The sequence below is a fragment of the Talpa occidentalis genome, unplaced genomic scaffold (genome assembly GCF_014898055.3).
Source record: "Talpa occidentalis isolate TD23 unplaced genomic scaffold, MPIMG_talOcc4v2.1 talOcc4.6, whole genome shotgun sequence".
Lineage (NCBI taxonomy): Eukaryota > Metazoa > Chordata > Mammalia > Eulipotyphla > Talpidae > Talpa > Talpa occidentalis.
Window position 1 is genome coordinate 24,526,283 of NW_023604972.1, and position 16,218 is coordinate 24,542,500.

The 16,218-nt window shown below is 35.6% G+C and overlaps 1 long non-coding RNA gene across 3 annotated transcripts in view; it reads left to right on the forward strand.

The window, feature by feature from the left end:
* LOC129144705 (uncharacterized) overlaps window positions 1-15,226 on the forward strand; it is an 87,427-nt gene extending 72,201 nt beyond the window's left edge. For 2 of the 3 annotated variants that reach the window (XR_008549146.1, XR_008549148.1), the window contains one exon: window positions 7,956-8,075. This is a non-coding gene — a long non-coding RNA (uncharacterized LOC129144705). Of the gene's footprint in view, window positions 1-7,955; window positions 8,076-15,200 lie in introns of those variants that run through there. The other variant, XR_008549147.1, reaches the window with a different exon arrangement.
* The last annotated feature ends 992 nt before the right edge of the window (window positions 15,227-16,218 follow it).

The following is a 16,218-nucleotide window of genomic DNA, read 5'->3' on the forward strand; positions in this document are numbered from 1 at the left end:
ATGCACCAGATGGTGAAAACAAAGTTACTCTTCTACAGCTCTTTTGGTTGAACAAATATTTATGGGCTGATATGATACATTTATCCACCTTTATTATAGCTTCTCATCCTTACAGACAATAAATCCAAATAACACCGTCCTGGTAACTTGCTAAAATTTATGCAACTGATGAGCTAAAGTGTATGGGGATGTTTATTGGACTTATTATTCACCTAGAACTTTATTACTTTTCCAAATTGCAGAGAGGTATAGAAACTCTGTTAAATGTAAAAAATCATGCCTTGTACTTAAGTAAGTACACTCGCATAAACAGCAAGGATACCTGCTAAATGAAATCAAACTCAACTATATTAAACTAGTCATAATAGTTCATGGTAGTTTTTTTCTTGACAGGTTTTGGATATATTATCACAATGATATTTAACTATAAAATGTTGATCTAAATGTGTATATCTGTTTAAGATCATTATTATCATTCATAATAATGACACATGGTTACTGAGAAGTTTTTCCTAAAAGCTTTTACTATTTCCATTTGACCATCAGCTCATATTCCCCATCTCTTTGACAACATTTGAACAAAGCCCATAAATAAAACTTCTTCAAACTTGCTCTTAAATTCTTAGCATCTCAGCAAACCTTGAGGGCATCTGTAGTAATTTATATCTTTGCTGGACAGATTCATAGTCTTTTCATTTTTACTTGTAAAAATGAAGTTCAGGGCCTCCCTGGTGGTGCAGCGGTTGAGCGCTGGGTTGCGAAGCTGCCCGCAGCCTCTGCGGCGCCGGTTCGATTCCCGGCTGCTCCCCGGCCACCAGAGGAGGGTCCCACATGGCGCGCAGACCTCTCCTGCCGCCCGCTGCTCCCCTCAGCAGTGTACTTTGGTCCTTCTGCCTGCTCTGCTCCCCGCTCTGGCTCTGGTGAATTCTCTCACCCTCCCGTGCTTCTGACTGTACCCAGTGCTTGTACAATTAAAAAAATAAATAAATCTTAAAAAAAAAAAATGAAGTTCACAGTGAAAATCTGAAGCCGAAATGTTTATTCTAAATCCTCTTTTACCCCCACACTCATTTCAAGTTAAGCATACCTTGAGTCATGGAAAATTTAAGCTAAAATTGATATAAATGTTTTCTTTTTCCTGTTATGACGATGACTTATCTCAACCTCATGCTTCACAAAATTGCTTCTCAAACAAACATGTATGAATGACTAATCACTTTAAAATGCTTCTTCGGAGTTCAAGTCTTGTTCAAGAACTCTTTAGTGGTGCTGGAGGTTTTAGAGTTCTAACCAAGATCAAGTGTTGCCTATCTTGGACTACTCGTGAGTAGCAACATTCTTATAAGTCATTTTCACATAATTCAACTTCCTGAGCATTTGCTACAATTTTGATGGTGAATTCTGCAACTTTTATGATTTATACCTAAAGTTTGGATTATGACTCTGATCTGGATTTGCTGAATTAAGAGGAATTTACTTACTTCTTCCCACTACAAACTATTTATCTATAGATCAGTGGTTCTTAAGTCCCACTGGTTGTCGCATCCATCTGGGAGATGCTGGTTCTCTTCATCTTGTGTGGATTTGGACTTATTTTTTTAAAGGGCTGACGGTTTTTTAAATTGGCTAATGCTTAGCCAATTTGAAAACACAAGATGAAGGTGGGATGGTGCATAAGATTCACTTTTCTACATGTCATTAACCATGGATTAAGTCAGTGTTTTGCAAACTTTAGCATTATCAGCATCTGCTTGCTGATGGGTGTTAAAATACAAGTTGCAGGATCCCATCATCAAGAGTTTCTGATTTAGTAGGCATTGGGTAAGGGTCCAAAAATTTCCATTTCTAACAAGTTCCCATTTGCAGCAGATGCTGTTTGTTCAAGGACCATACTTTGAGAAGTACTGGATTAGGCTGAGGCAAAGATAACTTACATAGATTTTTGAAAGTTAGTGAATTTACCTCTACATTTGATATTTATAGTTCCTTAATATCCAGCCAACATGATTTATTCAGACTCCATATTATAAAGATTGTCTACTAAGTAAATTTCCAACAAAAATTACATGAAAAGAAAGATGCTATATAATGTTTGCTGTTGGATGTCTTTGTCATTGTAACTGCACTAAATTTCATATGGATAATTTCAAGGCACTACACTTTTTTCTTTCCACATATTAAAGGAATTAATCCATGCACCAAAGGAACGAAAAAGAAAATTATCTACATCACAATGACATTTTCTCTCAAATACTTCATTCAATCACTTAAATGATTTCAGCAGTATTTTCATTATTATCTATAAGTAGTTAGTCTCATTGTAGAGCCACTGGTAGTCATTTTTCAAATCACTGAATTTCACAGGAAGCAGTAGAATTTCTGATACCTTTTTCATTCAAGTTATAAAAGAAAATTATTTTACTTACATGGATATAACAACTTGTTAGTTTATTTTTAAGAAAAACTTAAAAATAACAAAATGAATCATACTTTTATCAAAAATTTGGGATCTTGTTCTTTGTTCTAGATACAATATAGAATATTAAATTGCAGAAACAAGAAACCATCATCTACAAGGACATGAATATTGATAAATAAGCAAAAGGAATTCTATGGATATTAATAACTAGGGAAGAATTTCAACTCATATTTATTCTCTCTGAAATAAGAATACATTTTTTTAAGGTTTATTTATTTATGCATACAAGAGCTGGGGTACAGGCCAAAGGTGTGGGGGGGTGAGAGGATTCACCAGAGACAAGGTGGGGAACAGAACAGGCAGAATGACTAATATACTGCTGAGGGGAGCAGTGGGCAAGACAGGAGAGGTCTGCTGTGCCATGTGGGTAGCTTTCTGGCTGGCTGGGGATGGAACTTATGCTGCAGAGGCTGTGGAGTTAAGCTTCACAGTGTTATGCTTAACTCCTTGCAACACTAGAGAGACAGTTTCTAGTTCTTTTTTAAAAATTGAAGTAACATTTGTTTATAATATTAAATAAGTTTTAGATATAGAGTCTTATCACTATATGGTACATCATTTTGGTCCCCAGATTTCTCATTTTCACCTGTCTTTCTCCAAGTTTGTCTCTTTGCATTCTTTTGAATTTATACTGATTATTATATACTTGAGGAATATGTCTTTCCTTGCTTAGCATTCTCTGTAGTAACTAGCAGAAAACTTACCATACAGGTGGTGCTCATTTTACTGTAATATATACATCTAACACTAAAGTCTAGCATTGTTCCCCAGTGTTGAATTCATTTAATGCTAACTATTAAATAAATTATTTTACCAGACTGCTTGTATTGCCTTGAACTTGTTGCTAAAATTCTCCTTAATTTTAAAGTAGCTACAATTGAGTCATGTCATCAAGCTAACACCTTTCTGAAATTAATTTTTGTTTATGAATATGTAATTTTCACTTAATTTTGTTAATTTTATTGGTTTGTTTTTCAAGATTTGAAGTACTAATTCCAGAGCAGTGTTCACAGAGGTTATGTAAACACCCTGTACTCTAATGCTAAAGATGTATGCATTCATACACTAAAGGAATGAACATTTTCATTTGGCAGATTTTTTCCCCTTATATTATCTTTGACTTTCAGCTAAAAGTAAATATGCTATTGTGAGACAATAAATTTATATTGTTTTAAGCTACCTGATTTTTGGTACTTTGTTATGGCAAACTTAGTAAACTAATAGACTTTGTATGCATTATTCAAGTGGTGTTCTTTCCCTCAGTTTAAAACTACAAAACATCAAGAGAACAATCTGCAACAATACCAATAACTATAATGTAATAGTGACAAAACAGTAGAACAAGCAGAGTTCATACTAATGGAGCTTTCTAATGGCATCTATAAATATTGTTTAGATATTTAGATATTCACCTACAAGCTTACAACAGGTGTGACAGCTTGTAAACTTGCTTCCAGAAATAAAAGCAAGACTTTTCCTTTAAGGTCATATTGATATTATAATTCTAAATAATGCACTTTCAGAAATCAATAAAATTATGAAAATCATATAAAATTATCTTTGTTGATACATCCTTATTTTGTATAGGAGAAACAATTAGCATGCCCTTTGAAGCATTTGAATGTATCCAAATCCAAATATTATCAAGAGTACTTGATTCTGCATTTAATTCCATCCACTTTTGATGTTCTTTTTTCACAGTGAGAGTATGTTTCTAAAATCTTTTCCTGATATTTGACTTTTTAAGTTGGTAGAGATATTGTTAACTGAAGTTGTTATTCATAATGTGTAGCACTATGTCAATATGGATGAGTCATTTTTTGTTAATAATCACCAGCACTTACTCTCAGGCCAGAGATAACTCTGATCTGTGAGCTTCTCTGTGCATGTAGTGCATTCTTCACCACAACAGATGGATTGGTCTCAAAGTTGTAGATTTTGTAATGGAACTATATCATGCCTGTTTAGTACCTAAGTTGATTGTTTCAAATTTTGTCTCTTTGGAGAGTGATGTTCCAGAATCCAATAAAAGCAACTCTCCTTGACTTCATTCTATGTAAAAAGTTTTCCTAGGAGTACTAGTTCAAAGGACATAATGTTCTGTATCCTTAAGTGGAAGCTAGTATAGACAATTGATTCTCTAGATATGTGATTTTGGTTGCACTGTCTATGTCAATGTATTTCATTAAAAACAAACAAACAAATAAAAAATGTGAGTTCACTAAGGCTACATTTCTGGTATTTTACTTGGACAAAGCAGAATGAATATTGGCAAGACCAATGAGCAATGTCATCCCTATTTTCTCTGATGACATTCACAGTCATAATGATCATTATGTTGGTATCCAAATGGAGTCTCATAAGGAAAATGACCCAAAATCATAGTTATAAGAAATTCTATGGTCATTGAAAAATAATACAAAGTTCTTATTTTTACCCCTATTTCCATGGATATCATGCTTTATGATCAATTAAAGTCATATATCCTACAGTCCATTTTGAGAATTTGTTTTCCTATATATCTGTTATCCAGTATCATCCTGCTTGTATTATTATTGATTCATATCATGTTAGTTGTTTTAGTTTACAATAGAGTAGGAATCAACTGTTTTATTTTCTTGAATTCTTTTGTAGCTATTTCATTTTATTTTTCTTTGTGAGAGTGTTTATTTTTTTAAATTTCTTATTGGTGTAGCAATGATTTATAGTGCTTATATGATTCAGAGGAATAGGTTACACGTCCTCAGATGTACATCACTGCATTGTTATATGCGGGGCTGCTAGACTTAAGCAGCCTGCTCAGCCACCATTATAGTTACCTGCAGTTCTGCATTCCTATACAAGGTGAGAACTGCCCTTCAGAATTGGTCAATCAGCCATATGAGCTAAACCTTACAAGGTGCCTTTCATATCAATCAAGAGCAGCAAGCTTGCTCACTCTGGGAAGGGTATGCATCAAGAGGTATGACTGGGAACGCCCGGGGGAGGGGGGTTGTTGGAGGGTGGGGGGGGGACCTGAGGATGGATGCATAAACTTACTCCTGATTCATGGAGGTATGACTGGGAACGCCCCGGGACAGAGGACCAATGTATGACAAGGGACCCCAGAAGATGATCAGTGGAATGCCTTGTTGATAAGATTAGGACCGTGGCCGGGGGTTTGGGGTCTAGTTTCGATTACAACACCTGGTCATCAAGCTGATAACATGATAACATGTGTTCTCTCTTTTTTTTTTGGGTGGGACCCTTGCCGGCGGCCGGGGAACAAACCAGTGCTGCAGAGACTGCAGGCAGCCTCGCAGCCCAGCGCTCAAGCGCTGCACTACCAGGGGAGGCCCATCAAGCTGCTAACATGGTCAGCAGACTCGTGCTCCCCACAAGCCCTAGATAACATTCCTGAGTTTCCCCCATCCTTTTCTCCTTGTCCTCCTAGCACATGTAGCTGATGCTCTGTGATTATTCTATCAATAAAAACAGCCAGCATCTTACTCTCAGCAGCATCCTGCCTTGTGCAGCCTGCTCCACGACTCCCGTGTCTTTATCAGTGTGTTGTTGCACGACGCAACAGTTATACTCTGTCAGATTGATTTAAATGATTTTAGAAATAATTCATCAAGTTAAAATACTGTTTTGATTAATATTTTGCTTCCTATCTAAATCATTTAAAGGAATAGTATAATCTTTGCAATCAAATTCATTTTCAGTAAGAAAAGTAATGTATTTTCTAAATTTTTTTTTTCTACCCTTCTGAGTAATTTCAAACAAGTCTCATATTTTTATGCTGAATATATTCAGAAAAAAGGGACTCCCTGGTGGCACAAGGGGTTAGGCACTGCACTATGAAGCAATCTGCAGTCTCTGCAGCACAAGTTCGATCCCTGGCCGGCCAGAGAGAAACCCACTTGGCACAGCAGACCTCTTCTGTCTCACCTGCTGCTCCCCTCAGCAGTGTGTTTCAGTCAGTCCTGTTCTGTTCCCCACTCTGTCTCTGGTGGATCCTCTCACCACCCCCATTGGCCTGTACCCCAGCTGTTGTATGCATAAATAAATAAAGAACTGGGGTACAGGCCAGATCCGCGGGAGGGTGAGAGGATTCACCGGAGACAGAATGGGGAATAGAACAGGCAGACTGATGAAATACACTGCTGAGGGGAACAGTGGGCACGACAGAAGTCTGTCATGCCATGTGGGACCCTCACTGGCTGGCCAGGATCGAACTGGCGCTGCAGAAGCTGCGGACAGTTTCATAGCACGGAGCTCAACCGCCTGCGCTACTAGGGGAGGCCCAAATAAAGAAATCTTTTAAAAAAAAAAAGAAAGAAAAAAAGTGGCTACATCAGTTAATAATTGTATTTGTCTGATATGAACAAAAAGCACAAGGATCATTACTTTAAATAAAATAGAGGTCTATTTTTTTACATGCAATTAAGTAATTAGGTTTTCCAGGTTTACTATTGTGATTGTGTGATCAATATCTATTCTATTTTCCATTTGTACTGACAATCTTAGCAAGTAGCTTCCCTCTGAAGATTACCTCATGGTTTAAAAATGGCAACTTCAAAGCTAGTCATCTTATCTACAAAACCAGCCATCACATCTAAGACTCAGAAAGGATTATGAAGGACAAAAGGCAAAAGGCACGTGTCTACTGAGTGTATCTCAATCAGAGCTTTATTGGAAGTCTCATCCAGGGATTTCTACTGATATATTAGCAGGCACTCATGTCTTAAGTGTATCTTTGTAATAAAGATTTATTTTTTGATAGGTATATTTCTACCCTAAAATACATTGGATCATCCCATGACTAGATATTGAGTTAAGAAGCATAAATGATAGATAGATAGATAGATAGATAGATAGATAGATAGATAGATAGACAGATAGATAGATAGACAGATAATAATTAACTTAAGGCTAGGCCACCATATCTCTTTCTTTACCTAACACTGTCCATCAGTGATCATTTACCACTATCCTTACTTTTAATTAAACAAAGAAATTTTGCATGGCAAAATTGGGTTCTGAATAATAGATATGTTCAAATATGTATGTTAAATTGATTGCTAAGCCACAGGTTCTCTTAACATTTTTAATGCCCCTAGTACTATTTATGCCATGGAGTGACTTAATTTCCTCACCATTTTTATTTGTTCAAGCTACTGTTAAAGTTTTCTTTATACAACATGACATGACTTCATTTGTATGTGACATAAAGGTTTGATTCATTTATTAAATTCTGTCTCGATTCTTTTTTCATCAGCCTGAGAGAAACTAGTACAATTATTTACCATATCCCTTTTTATGATGTCAAATCACACTTTCAATTTATTAAATAACTTGGGAAGTAAATCTATGGCTATGAGAATGTCTTTCAATTATAAATTAAGCCAGGATTTTATCAGTCTCCTGTCAGCAACAAAAATGACTCTTGATATAGCAAATAGAGGAAATTTAACAATGGTAATTGTCTGCACAGGTGATAGAAGACTTAGAAATGTGAAGACTAAGAAATGTGAAACAGACCTGACAGTGGAAGCAGTCACCCCTTGTCTAAAGGGACAGAGAAGGTAGTATTACCTCAGTTCAAAAGCTTGGACTTGTCATTGAAACTAAAATATATTCTTTTTATTTTAGATTTGTTTTATTTATTTATACAAGCACTGGGTACAGTCAGAAGTGTGGGAGGGTGAGAGAATTCACCAGAGCCAGAACGGAGAACAGAGCAGGCAGACCAAAGTACACTGCTGAGGGGAGCAGCGGGTGGCAGGAGAGGTCTGCACGCCATGTGGGACCCTCCTCCAGTGGCCTGGGAGCAGCCGGGGATTGAACCAGCGCTGCAGAGGCTGCGGGCAGCTTCGCAACCCAGCGCTCAACTGCTGAGCCACCGGGGAGGCCCTGAAACTAAAACATATTCTTGATCTGCCCTGTTCTGTTTTGCCTTGTGGGAGTTGTGACAATGGCAGAAGGGTTGTGCAGTGTTAGCAAGAGTACAGAAAATATGTGAACACTCCTTACAATGTTTGAGGTAGAGAAAGATGGGGACAGATAGCATGATTTTTTGATTTCCTGAATTCCCCAGTCTCTGCCTAAAAACTCCCAGTGACTACATTGTTAAACAGGTTGGCCTAAAGTCTTGCAAATGGAACTTCCTGCTAATGTCAGATCAAGGAAAGACATATAATAGATTAGAGAACAAACCGGCAAATGACCAGAACACTTCTGTTTTTCCTTATAGATTTTTTCTCAGCTCTTTCTGCTCAAATCTGGCACTCCAAAGAGTGATCTCCATGTTCTGCATCACCTGTAGTCTCTTGCTTTTGGTTCCAGTTGCGTTTGACACAGGTTAAAAATTGAGGAACTGAGAGAAAGGCAGTCGTGGGTAGATATTTTCCTGATTCTTCTATGCCTATCATTTTAAAAAAGTCAGTGTCTATGATTGGTCCTTTGTTCGTAGTTCTGAGTCTGGATTTTGGTAACATTTTTCTCCATTTATTCCTTTGGGTTTAGGTATGATTGATAACAGTTCCTTATTCTTGCTATTTTCATTATATTTCATGAACCATTATTGGTTACTTTAATGCTGCAACTACATCTGTAAATACACCATTAAACTACCTACATGTAAATCCTTTGTATGTGAAATCTGTTTTCTGCAAGTCCCTGTTTGTCACATTAAATAAATGAGTTTTGTCTTTATCACTAGGGGAATAATTCAACACAAGTGTAGGATAATTGTAATTTTGACATTTGTTTTTCCTCTCTATTAGCAGTTTTTTAAAAAAAATATTTATGTATATAAGAACTGGGGTACAGGCCAGAGGTGTGGGGGGTGATAGGATTCACCAGGTACAGAGCACAGAGCAGAACAGGCAGATGTACTGAAACACACTGCTGAGGGAAGCAGCGTGCTAATCAAGAGAGATCTGCTGCGCTATGTGGGTCACCTCCCTGTCTGGGGATCAAACTGTTGCTGCAGTGGCTGCAGATTGCTTCATAGTGCTGCATCTTAACCCTTTGTGCTACCAGGGAGGCCCCTCTATTGGCAGTTTGACTTATCTACTAATATATTAGAAGTAGCACCCTCTCATTTTAGGTAATTACTTGGAACAACTTAATCTTAAATTCACATGCAAATATAAGTATTAAAATCAAACAACTTTACTTAGCTATAAAATAGTTCAGGATGAATCTCTGAAGTTAGGTTGCCAAGAAGTGTTCTACCTGAGAAATGGCATTCATCAGTCATACAGAAAACCAGAGACTCTTTCATTACTTTTTACTAGGTATGTGTAATTGGTGGTCAGATGAGTGCATAGACAGTGTCTGGAGATATGTGACAATGTTCATCAAAAATATTGCTCATTGGTATTGATCATAAGCTTCTTTCTGTCCATAAAAAATAAATGCAGCATCTCTGGAGAGTAACATCCATATGGGTACAAGATTTGGAAATAGGAAACACATTTAAATAAACAAAAATATTTTTTGGTTTGGGTACACTCAGTTACACCAAAAATTCCAGGACTTCACAGTTATCTTAGTAGGAGAACACTTTTATGGAACAGAATCTAGTAACGAACCAAATGCAAGCATTTCAATATTTAAACAACAATTATGGGTATATGTATAAAGATCTCAATTTTGTAAACACTGCTTTATGTAGTAATGATTAATCTATTTTCTATGTTGTTTACACATTATTAGTAGGTAGGATTTTTTCTAAGCAAATATGTAAAGGAACATTATTTCAATGTAAGCAACTTTTTCTTTCATTACTATATTTCTTCATGTTTATTGTAGTAGAAATTTTGTTTCTATAAATAATTACTGGAATCTTTACCATAATCATCACTAACTTGAGCTGCTTTGCTATTATAAGAAAACAGAGCAGAAAAGTGGGAGGCAGAGGACAGGGTTTGAGTGGGGGCATGTAGGGAGAAGTTGGTTGGTGAAAGAGAGCAAACTTTCAACTATAAGATCAATAAGGTCTGAGGATCTAATATAAAATATAGTGATTGCAGTTGATGGCACTGAGTTTTAAATTGAAATTTCCTGAGAGTAGAACTTAACTGTTCTCATAAAAAAAAAAAAAAATGTGATGTGTTAATTAACAAGATGTGGGGGAGACATTTCATAATGTATATACATATCAAATCATCACTTTGTACAATTGAAACATCATACCATTTTATCACCCACAGCATTTTATATATTAATTATACTAAATTATAAAATACAATTTTATATGTTAAAAAAGGGAAACGAAGCAGTCCATTGTCTTGAAACATGTTGGCAGAGATGCCTCTTGCTACTTTTGAAGTTCTCTGTTGTGTGCCACCCAGATATACTTGCATACCTTGAAATTTTTATTAAAAATTTCAGTAACCTCAGGATTCATTTTAGACCTTGCAGGCTCTTGAACTTAATTATTTTCCAAAAGATCTTTTACATCTTGTAGATGAAATTGAGTTTGACAAGCTGAAGCAAACGAGGTTTAGTAGCTTTGTCTTTTTTGACATTTTCCAGCTTCATTTTCACTTTGCATTATGCAGTTCACTCTTTCTGGTATCTTAAAATGTCACTTTCCCCCCCACACAGTTCACACCCCACTCCCACCACTGCCAGTTAAGAGACATCCAGAGGAAACTTGGTTAAAGAAAAAAGTTCTTAACTTATGTTCTGCATTTTTATTAAAAATATAAATAATTCTAAGTTTAGCTATTTTGTTTATAATAGCAAGGTACTATTTAGTATTTCAACAGAATGGATTTTTTGTCAAAATGCTATAAAATTATATACAAATCATGTGCATATACTAAAAATGCAATCTTAAGATTTTCAGCACCTGAACTTGAAGCTGCACAACTCTTGCTTTTCAGTATTGGTCTTTGCTCACGTACACTAAACATTTTGTGTGTAGATTCAAAAGTACAATTGACAACAAGCCATGACCTTCTAAAATATATGGGTTTCCTCTGAAACCATCTCCATGGTAACTAAGATAAAATTTCCCAAATGAAATAAATTCTTTGTTAGTATTACTTTTCATTTTTTCTTCTGAAACTCTATTTTCTTAGACTGTGTTCTTTTCAGAAGCATATTTTTTCAGTTGTTTTTGATTATATGCTTCAAAAGATAATTTATATTTTTGTTTTTATTTATGAAATTATCTCAATCTTTTTCCCTTCTTTATTCTTTTCTCTCTTGCTTTATTGTGACATAGTTGATACCTAATATTGTGCAGATTTAAGATATACATGTTCATTTGATACACCTGTTTATTGTACCTATGACATAGTGTTAGCTAACACCTCAACTGCATCACATAAATTATCATTTCTTTTTTATGTGATGAGAACACTGAAGGTCCATTCTGTTAGCAACTTTTAAGTATAAAATACAATATTTTTTATCTATAATCACCATGCTGTGCAGTAGAGCTCCAGAACTTACTAATTATATAACTGTAAGTTTATATACTTCCATCAATATTTTCTCATTTCCCTACCCTTTACCCACTGGTAATCACACTCTATATTTTTATGAGATTGAGTTTGTTTTAGATACTACATATAAATGAGATCATACAATTTTTGTCTTTCTCTGCCAGACTTATTTCACTTAGCTTGATGTCCTCAAGATCTATTCATTATATTGCATATGGCAGTTTCCCTTTTTCTCATGTTTGTATAATATTTCATTATACATGGATACATGGAGATATATATCACATATACATCATATCTCTTTACCCAATCTTCCATCAATGAACACTTAGAACTTAAGTTGTCTCCATATCTTGGTTATTATGAATAATGTTGCAGTCAATGTGGAAATTCAGATTATCTTTTCAAATCTTATGTGACTTTCCTTGGATATAAATCCAACAGTGGGATTACTGGATCATATGGTAGTTATATTTTTAATTTTTGATAAACCTCCATATTCTTTTCCATGGTGACTATATCAGTCACACCCTACCAACACTGCACAAGTGTTTCCTTTTTAGCCAAATTCTTGCCAACCTACCTCTGTCTTTCTGATGACGACCATTCTAACAGGAATGAAACTCCTTGTCTCTGGTGAATAAATGTTACTTTCTTTCTAGTATAGGATAAACAACTTCCATGTGAGGAAACTTATCACATACTTTCAGGGGAAAAAGAAGTTGGAACACCCTTCTGGCACCTGCTGTTTTTCAAGAGCCTTTAGCTCAAAATAGTCCTCATTTCCTCCATCCCCTTATGCCAAAGTGTGATATTTTGGGGTAGCATATTCTGCTAACTTCCAAGTGTTAAGTCAAATCCCTTTACCCTTAGAAAATTTCTTCCATGCAGTAATAACATCAGAAAGGACAGAAGAAGAAGTACAGAGTTAGGAATATACTTACATGATTTCCCTGTGAAAGGAAACATCAGCAAACAAAATAGGTGACTGGAATAGAAGTTCTCTGATCCATAGACTCAATTTAAGTTCTTTGTATATAATCCAAATTCTTTCCTTCCTTATATTACTCATTGTGGGATGCATAAAACCTTCTTTAAAAGTCATTCTTCCTAGACAGTTTCCCAAGTTAGAACTATCTACACAGCATCTTTTTGAAAAAATACTCTCTTCTTAGTTACTATTGATCAATTAGCATATAACTTTTCCCCCAATAACATCATTTGTATAGTGAAAGACCCCTGTTCCAAGGACTGCTAGGATTGGCTCATTCTCTGTTTAGTCATTGCTGAGATCTCAACTCTCCTTGGTCAAACTTCGAATACACCTTTAACTTGCTACGCTCCTGCAAACTTGCTGATGCCTTTTTCTTGCTCTCTGCTTCTCTCCAGCATGTCACTGGCCTTTAGGCACACTTGCTTCGAATTCAGTGAGTTTAACTCATCTTATCACTAGTCACTATGCCCAAGAATGTTCTCTTCTTCAATGGGAGGGATCTTTTTTATGCACAATACCACCCACTAATACCCAGAATGAAGTGATGATCTCAGTGCCTGGCATATAATTAATGTGCAATTAGTGAAAAATATTATGACATGATGTTTATGAGATGATAATCTTTCTCTTTTTTATGGTGTATTGATATATCCCCATCTAATACATTGTTTTAAGGGGCAAGAGAAGTAATAAATGTTAATGGCTTTCTGTTTAAATTTCTACCAGATTGAGGAGGAGATTTGGGGGTGGATACAATACACCTAGAACCATAATTCGAAGGGAGTATTTCCTCTGAATCTAGAGATAAATTACTATTAACTCTAGGAAGCAAATATGAGAGTAGAGAGCTATAAGGTGAAGAGCCCACATCCCCTGAGTACTGCCAGGGTGGGAACTTGCTTAAGTGAGGATGGAGGTTGAACCAGAGGCCAGTTGTGAGAACTACTGACTGATGTTTAGCTCCTCCTCTTTCTTCTCTCCTTCCTCTGATAATTTCATTAAATTCTTGATCCCAGGGTGTTCAAGTGAACAAGAAACCTGAAAAAGGACAATGAATGTTTACTTTCAACTCAGTGTTATTGGCCTCAGAACAGAAATTGCTTTATGTCATAGAAAAAGAAAATACCTTTTAAAACAGTTGAGTTTGTGGACTATGGCTTTTAAATGTTATATTATTATTATGATCATTATTTTATTTTCATTATTCTTATTCTTTTTGTTAGTACCCTGGAGAGAAAGGACTTATGGAAAACAAATGTCCCAGGGTCCATAGTCCCAGTGGTCCAGGGGAGGGGACGCAGTACACAAATCAACTTGGATAAAGATTTAGCAACTTATCATATAACCAATAGCAAAAAGTTCAACTTTTACTTATATATTCTCATCACACATGCACATAATCATGCATTCAGCTTATCTTTTTGCTCACCTGAAGCCCACTGTCCTCTTATCAGCAAATATAATTATATTTTCATGGACTTGCTTCACATTTAAATTTTTTTTGCCTCTCTCCTGCCCCAGGTTGCTCCCTCTTGAGTTGTGTAAATTCTCTTTCCCCTCCCATCATACTCAGCCTTGAAAGTGTGTGAATTTCCTTGCCTCAGCTTTTTAATCTTGGGCATTTTCACATACAGGGTTTTCATTTATTTTTTGTTTTGGTTCACACTTTTCTTTTTCTCTTGACTTCTTTATGTTACTTCCTCTTTTTGCTGTCCTGTTGTGTTTTGATTATTTTTTCTTTTTTTCTCTTTAAGTCATTCTTATAATACTCTTTAAAACGAATGCACCCTGTAATTTTAACTATACTTAAGTCAGCTTCCATATATGGTGTATTAAGAATTTCTATCATATTATTGTTCGAGATGTTTCTTTCAGCACATTTAAAAGGAAAGGCAGAAAGAGTCATTATTATAAATATCACTTCAGAAACATTTCTTCATTTGTGTAATAAAAGTATATTGAGCATTCATTGTGAATCAGGCTTTGTGTCAGACCCTATAATTGAAAGGACACTCTCACTGTTTGCAAACTTTTGGGAAGCAGAAATGTAAAAATTTCAAGGCAAAATAATCCTTGCTATATTCTATAAATGCAGAATTTTCAAAGAAACATTCCTAGGGACCCAGTGCAAAGAGAGGCAAAAGTCCTTTATATGAAAATTTGAGTATACCGGGTTCCTAAAGAGGAGCTGTATCTTAGGAAGGGCAGGACACTTCAACAGAGGGAGCACTATGGGGAGCATACCTAGTGGAGCATGGGGGATGTCTTTGTGTTACAACAGGTAAAGAGGGTGGATTGGAGAGACAAAGCATGATGAACACAACTGAGGGTAAGTATGGACTCAGATAGTGAAGTAATTCCTGTATCAAGCAGGACCCTTTATATTTTATAGTGTAAAGTTATCTTCTCAAATAAAGAATACATACCTTCAGTGTGTGCTGGGTTAAATCCTAAAAGGTATAGAATCAATATGATGACTTTGTGGTGAGGTATAAGAGTAATATACTTTTTTAAAATATTTTATTTTATATAATTTTTACATCTTTTTTCATCTTTGCACAATGTATGCATTTTCATTTTGGTTATATTCCCCATACAATTGCACCCCCCCCCTCTTATTTTGACTCTAGTCCTTTCTTTCCCTGCCCCTCTCTCTACCCCCCGCAGTGTGTCTCTGGTTTATAGTTGCTTGTTGATTTTGATTTTTACTTTGTATTGATTAGTCTTTTTCCTGATCTCTTATTTAAGTTTTCTAAATTCCTGCTATGAGTGAGACCATCCGGTATTTTTCTTTTTCTTTCTAACTTACTTCACTGAGCATGAGAGAGTACTATACATTTTTAGTCTATTTTAAATTGCTATGTGGGAAGTTATTTTAATGTTAAAATGCATACAATTATTTGTAGTAGAAGATAAAAGTGACATGCTATTCAAGCTAAAACAATATATTTCAAAAATATTTGTCTTGTAGTGAGACATTTTGAGTATTTCTCTGTCTCCAGAATTCAGTTCCTGATTCTCAATGAAAACATTGGAGAATTACTACATTGGAGAATTACTACTTACGGATGCAAAACCAATGAAAATTTTCAAGAGGGTCATGGCATTATCTGATTTGCATGTGCATACGCCTGGCATGATAGTTAAAGATGGATCGGAATGTTGCATAGATTAACGAAAGGAAAATGATTTGAGGACTATGACAAGATAGTAGAAATGAGAGATGATGATGGTGTTTGACTTCAGTTTTGTGGTTTGACTGATGACAGTTTTTAAGTCATATGTTTGCTTTGTGTCTC